Genomic DNA, 6,000 nt, shown 5'->3' with positions numbered 1-6,000 from the left:
TTAGTGTGTGAGTGTCTGGTGTGAGGTCATTGTGTGTGTGTCTGGTGTGAGGTCAGTGTGTGAGTGTCTGGTGTGAGGTCAGTGTGTGAGTGTCTGGTGTGAGGTCAGTGTGTGAGTGTCTGGTGTGAGGTTAGTGTGTGAGTGTCTGGTGTGAGGTCAGTGTGTGAGTGTCTGGTGTGAGGTCAGGGTGTGAGTGTCTGGTGTGAGGTCAGTGTGTGAGTGTCTGGTGTGAGGTTAGTGTGTGAGTGTCAGGTGTGAGGTCAGTGTGTGAGTGTCTGGTGTGAGGTCAGTGTGTGAGTGTCTGGTGTGAGGTCAGTGTGTGTGTGTCTGGTTTGAGGTCAGTGTGTGAGTGTCTGGTGTGAGGTTAGTGTGTGTGTGTCTGGTGTGAGGTCATTGTGTGAGTGTCTGGTGTGAGGTCAGTGTGTGTGTGTCTGGTGTGAGGTCAGTGTGTGAGTGTCTGGTGTGAGGTGAGGGTGTGAGTGTCTGGTGTGAGGTCAGAGTGTGAGTGTCTGGTGTGAGGTCAGTGTGTGAGTGTCTGGTGTGAGGTCAGTGTGTGAGTGTCTGGTGTGAGGTCAGTGTGTGAGTGTCTGGTGTGAGGTCAGTGTGTGTGTGTCTGGTGTGAGGTGAGGGTGTGAGTGTCTGGTGTGAGGTTAGTGTGTGTGTGTCTGGTGTGAGGTCATTGTGTGTGTGTCTGGTGTGAGGTCAGTGTGTGAGTGTCTGGTGTGAGGTCAGTGTGTGAGTGTCTGGTGTGAGGTCAGTGTGTGAGTGTCTGGTGTGAGGTTAGTGTGTGAGTGTCTGGTGTGAGGTCAGTGTGTGAGTGTCTGGTGTGAGGTCAGGGTGTGAGTGTCTGGTGTGAGGTCAGTGTGTGAGTGTCTGGTGTGAGGTTAGTGTGTGAGTGTCAGGTGTGAGGTCAGTGTGTGAGTGTCTGGTGTGAGGTCAGGGTGTGAGTGTCTGGTGTGAGGTCAGTGTGTGAGTGTCTGGTGTGAGGTTAGTGTGTGAGTGTCTGGTGTGAAGTCAGTGTGTGAGTGTCTGGTGTGAGGTCAGTGTGTGAGAGTCTGGTGTGAGGTCAGTGTGTGAGTGTCTGGTGTGAGGTCAGTGTGTGAGTGTCAGGTGTGATGTCAGTGTGTGAGTGTCTGGTGTGAGGTCAGTGTGTGTGTGTCTGGTGTGAAATCAGTGTGTGAGTGTCTGGTGTGAAGTCAGTGTGTGAGTGTCTGTTGTGAGGTCAAGGTGTGAGAGTCTGGTGTGAGGTCAGTGTGTGAGTGTCTGGTGTGAGGTCAAGGTTTGAGTGTCTGGTGTGACGTAAGTGTGTGAGTGTCTGGTGTGAAGTCAGTGTGTGAGTGTCTGTTGTGAGGTCAAGGTGTGAGTGTCTGGTGTGAGGTCAGTGTGTGAGTGTCTGGTGTGAGGACAGTGTAAGTGTGTCTGGTGTGAGGTCAGGGTGTGAGTGTCTGGTTTGAGGTCAGGGTGTGAGTGTCTGGTGTGAGGTCAGTGTGTGAGTGAGTGGTGTGAGGTTAGGGTGTGAGTGTCTGGTGTGAGGTGAGGGTGTGAGTGTCTGGAGTGAGGTCAGTTTGTGAGTTTGTGGTGTGAGGTCATGGTGTCAGTGTCTGGTATGAGGTCAGGGTGTGAGTGCCTTGTGTGAGGTCAGGGTGTGAGTGTCTGGTGTGACGTAAGTGTGTGAGTGTCTGGTGTGAAGTCAGTGTGTGAGTGTCTGTTGTGAGGTCAAGGTGTGAGTGTCTGGTGTGAGGTCAGTGTGTGAGTGTCTGGTGTGAGGACAGTGTAAGTGTGTCTGGTGTGAGGTCAGGGTGTGAGTGTCTGGTGTGAGGTCAGTGTGTGAGTGTCTGGTGTGAGGTCAGTGTGTGAGTGTCTGGCGTGAGGTCAGGGTGCAAGTGTCTGGTGTGAGGTCAGTGCGTGAGTGTATGGTGTGAGGTCAGGGTGTGAGTATTTGGTGTGAGGTCAGAGTGTGAGTGTCTGGTGTGAGGTCAGTGTGTGAGAGACTGGTGTGAGGTTAGTGTGTGAGTGTCTGGTGTGAGGTCAGTGTGAGTGTGTCTGATGTGAGGTCAGTGTGTGAGTGTCTGGTGTGAGGTCAGGGTGTGGGAGTCTGGTGTGAGGTGAGTGTGTGAGTGTGTGATGTGAGGTAGAGTGTGAGTGTCTGGTGTGAGAACAGTTTGTGAGTGTCTGGTATGAGGTAAGGGTGTGAGTATCTGGTGTGAGGTCAGTGTGCGAGTGCCTGGTGTGAGGTCAGTGTGTGAGTGCCTGGTGTGAGGTCAGTGTGTGAGTGTCTGGTGTGAGATCAAGGTGTGAGTGACTGGTGTGAGGTCAGTGTGTGAGTATCTGGTGTGAGGGCACTGTGTGAGTGTCTGGTGTGAGGTCATTATGTGAGTGTCTGGCATGAGTGTCTGGCATGAGGTCAGGGAGTGAGCGTCTGGTTTGAGGTCAGAGTGTGATTGTCTGGTGTGAGGTCAGTGTGTGAGTGTGTGGTGTGAGGTCAGGGTGTGAGTGTCTGGTGTGAAGTCAGTGAGTGAGTGTCTGGTGTGAGGTCAGGGTGTGAGTGCCTGGTGTGAGGTCAGGGTGTGAGAGTCTGGTGTGAGGTCAGGGTGTGATTGTCTGGTGTGAGGTCAGAGTGTGTGTGTCTGGTGTGAGGTCAGGGTGTGAGTGTCTTGTGTGAGGTCAGGGTGAGAGTGTCTGGTTTGAGGTTAGTGTGTGATTGTCTGGTGTGAGGTCAGTGTGTGAGAGTCTGGAGTGAGTTCAGGGTGTGAGTGCCTGATGTGAGGTCAGCGTGTTAGTGTCTTGTGTGAGGTCAGTGTGTGAGAGTCTGGGGTGAGGTCAGTGTTTCAGTGCCTGGTGTGAGGTCAGTGTGTGAGTGTTTGGTGAGAGGTCAGTGTGTGAGGTCATTGTGAGTCTCTGGTGTGAGGTCAGTGTGTGAGTGTCTGGTGTGAGGTTAGTGTGTGAGTGTGTTGTGTGAGGTCAGTGAGAGAGTGTCTGGTGTGAGGTCAGTGTGTGAGTGGCTGGTTTGAGGTCAGTGTGTGACTGTGTGGTGTGAGGTCAGTGTGTGAGCGTCTGGTGTGAGGTCAGTATGTGAGTGGCTGGTTTGAGGTCAGTGTGCGACTGTGTGGTGTGAGGTCAGTGAGAGAGTGTCTGGTGTGAGGTCAGTGTGTGAGTGGCTGGTTTGAAGTCAGGGTGTGAGTGTCTGGTGTGAGGTCAGGGTGTGAGCGTCTGGTGTGAGGTCAGGGTGTGAATGTCTGGTTTGAAGTCAGGGTGTGAGTGTCTGGTGTGAGGTCAGTGTGTGAGTGTCTGGTGTGAGGACGGGGTGTGAGTGTTTGGTGTGAGGTCAGTGTGTGTGTGTGTCTGGTGTGAGGTCAGTGTGTGTGTGTCTGGTGTGAGGTCAGTGTGTGTGTGTCTGGTGTGAGGTCAGTGTGTGAGTGTCTGGTGTGAGGTCAGTGTGTGAGTGTCTGGTGTGAGGACAGGGTGTGAGTGCCTGGTGTGAGGACAGGGTGTGAGTGTCTGGTGTGAGGTCAGGGTGTGAGTGCCTGGTGTGAAGTCAGGGTGTGAGTGTCTGGTGTGAGGACGGGGTGTGAGTGCTTGGTCCGAGGTCAGTGTGTGAGTGTCTGGTGTGAGGTCAGGATGTGAGTGCTTGGTGTGAAGTCAGGGTATGAGTGTCTGGTGTGAGGTCAGTGTGTGAGTGTCTGGTGTGAGGTCAGGATGTGAGTGCTTGGTGTGAAGTCAGGGTATGAGTGTCTGGTGTGAGGTCAGGGTGTGAGTGCCTGGTGTGAAGTCAGGGTGTGAGTGTCTGGTGTGACGTCAGTGTGTGAGTGTCTGGTGTGACGTCAGTGATTGTCTGGTTTGAAGTCAGTGTGTGAGTGTGTGGTGTGAGGTCAGGGTGTGAGCGTCTGGTGTGAGGTCAGGGTGTGAGTGTCTGGTGTGAGGTTAGGGTGTGAGTGTCTGGTGTGAGGTCAGTGTGTGAGTGTCTGGTGAGAGGACAGGGTATGAGTGTCTGGTGTGAGGTCAGTGTGTGAGTGTCTGGTGTGAGGTCAGGGTGTGAGTGTCTGGTGTGAGGTCAGGGTGTGAGAGTCTGGTGTGAGGTTAGGGTGTGAGTGTCTGGTGTGAGGTCCGTGTGTGAGTGTCTGGTGTGAGGTCAGTGTGTGAGTGTCTGGTGAGAGGACAGGGTGTGAGTGTCTGGTGTGAGGTCAGGGCGTGAGTGTCTGGTGTGAGGTCAGGGCGTGAGTGTCTGGTGTGAGGTCAGTGTCTGAGTGTCTGGTGTGAGGTCAGTGTGCGAGTGTCTGGAGTGAGGTCAGTGTGTGAGTGTCTGGTGTGAAGTCAGTGTATGAGTGTTTGGTGTGAGGTCAGTGTGTGCGAGTCTGGTGTGAGGTCAGTGTGTGAGTATCTGGTGTGAGGTCAGTGTGAGAGTGTCCGGTGTGAGGTCAGTGTGTGTGTGTCTGATGTGAGGCCAAGGTGTGAGTGTCTGGACTAAGGTTGCTGAGTGAGTGTCTGGTGTGAGGTCAGGGTGTGAGTGTCTGGTGTGAGGTCAGGGTATGAGTGTCCGGTGTGAGGTCAGTGTGTGTGTGTCTGATGTGAGGCCAAGGTGTGAGTGTCTGGTGTAAGGTTGCTGAGTGAGTGTCTGGTGTGAGGTCAGGGTGTGAGTGTCTCGTGTGAGGTTAGGGTGTGAGTGTCTGGTGTGAGGTCAGGATGTGAGTGTCCGGTGTGAGGTCAGTGTGTGTGTGTCTGATGTGAGGCCAAGGTGTGAGTGTCTGGTGTAAGGTTGCTGAGTGAGTGTCTGGTGTGAGGTCAGGGTGTGAGTGTCTGGTGTGAGGATAGAGTGTGAGAGTCTGGTCAGAGGTTAGGGTGTTGTTGTCTGTGGTGAGGTCAGTGTGTGAGTGTCAGGAGTGAGGTTAGGGAGTGTCTGGTGTGAGGTTAGTGTGTGAGTGTCTGGTGTGAGGTCAGAGTGTGAGTGTCTGGTGTGATGTTAGGGTATGATTGTCTGGTGTGAGGTCCGTGTGTGAGTGTCTGGTGTGATGTTAGGATGTGAGTGTCTTGTGTGAGGTCAGGGTGTGAGTGTCTCGTGCGAAGTTAGGGTGTGAGTGTCTGGTGAGAGGTCAGTGTGTAAGTATCTGGTGTGAGGTTAGGACGTGAGTGTCTGGAGTGAGGTTAGGATTTGATTGTTTGGTGTGAGGTCCATGTCTGAGTGTCTGGTGTGAGGTCAGGGTGTGAGTGTCTGTTGTGAGGTGAGGGTGTGAGTGTGTGGTGTGAGGTCAGGGTGTGAGTGTCTGATGTGAGATCAGGGTGTGAGTGTGTGGTGTGAGGTCAGGGCGTGAGTGTCTGGTGTGAGGTCAGAGTGTGAGTGTGTGGTGTGAGGTCAGGGTGTGAGTGTCTGGTGTGAGGTCAGGGTGTGAGTGTCTGGTGTGAGGTCAGGGTGTGAGTGTGTGGTGTGAGGTCAGGGTGTGAATGTCTGATGTGAGGTCAGGGTGTGAGTGTGTGGTGTGAGGTCAGGGCGTGAGTGTCTGGTGTGAGGTCAGGGTGTGAGTGTCTGGTGTGAGGTCAGGGTGTGAGTGTCTGGTGTGAGGTCAGGGTGTGAGTGTGTGATGTGAGGTCAGGGTGTGAGTGTCTGAAGTGAGGTCAGGGTGTGAGTGTGTGGTGTGAGGTCAGGGCGTGAGTGTCTGGTTTGAGGTTAGAGTGTGAGTGTGGTGTGAGGTCAGGGTGTGAGCGTGTGGTGTGAGGTCAGGGTGTGAGTGTCTGGTGTGAGGTTAGGGTGTGAGTGTCTGGTGTGAGGTCAGGTTGTGAATGTCTGGTGTGAGGCCAGGGTGTGAGTGTCTTGTGTGAGGTCAGGGTGTGAGTGTCTGGTGTGAGGTCAGGGTGTGAGTGTCTGGTGTGAGGTCAGGGTGTGAGTGTCTTGTGTGAGGTCAGGGTGTGAGTGTCTGGTGTGAGGTCAGGGTGTGAGTGTCTGGTGTGAGGTCAGTGTGTGAGTGTCTGGTGTGAGGTCAGGGTGTGAGTGTCTGGTGTGAGGTCAGG

This window comes from Cherax quadricarinatus, chromosome 3, assembly GCF_038502225.1.
Source record: "Cherax quadricarinatus isolate ZL_2023a chromosome 3, ASM3850222v1, whole genome shotgun sequence".
Taxonomy (NCBI): domain Eukaryota; kingdom Metazoa; phylum Arthropoda; class Malacostraca; order Decapoda; family Parastacidae; genus Cherax; species Cherax quadricarinatus.
This window is presented reverse-complemented; position numbering follows the sequence as displayed.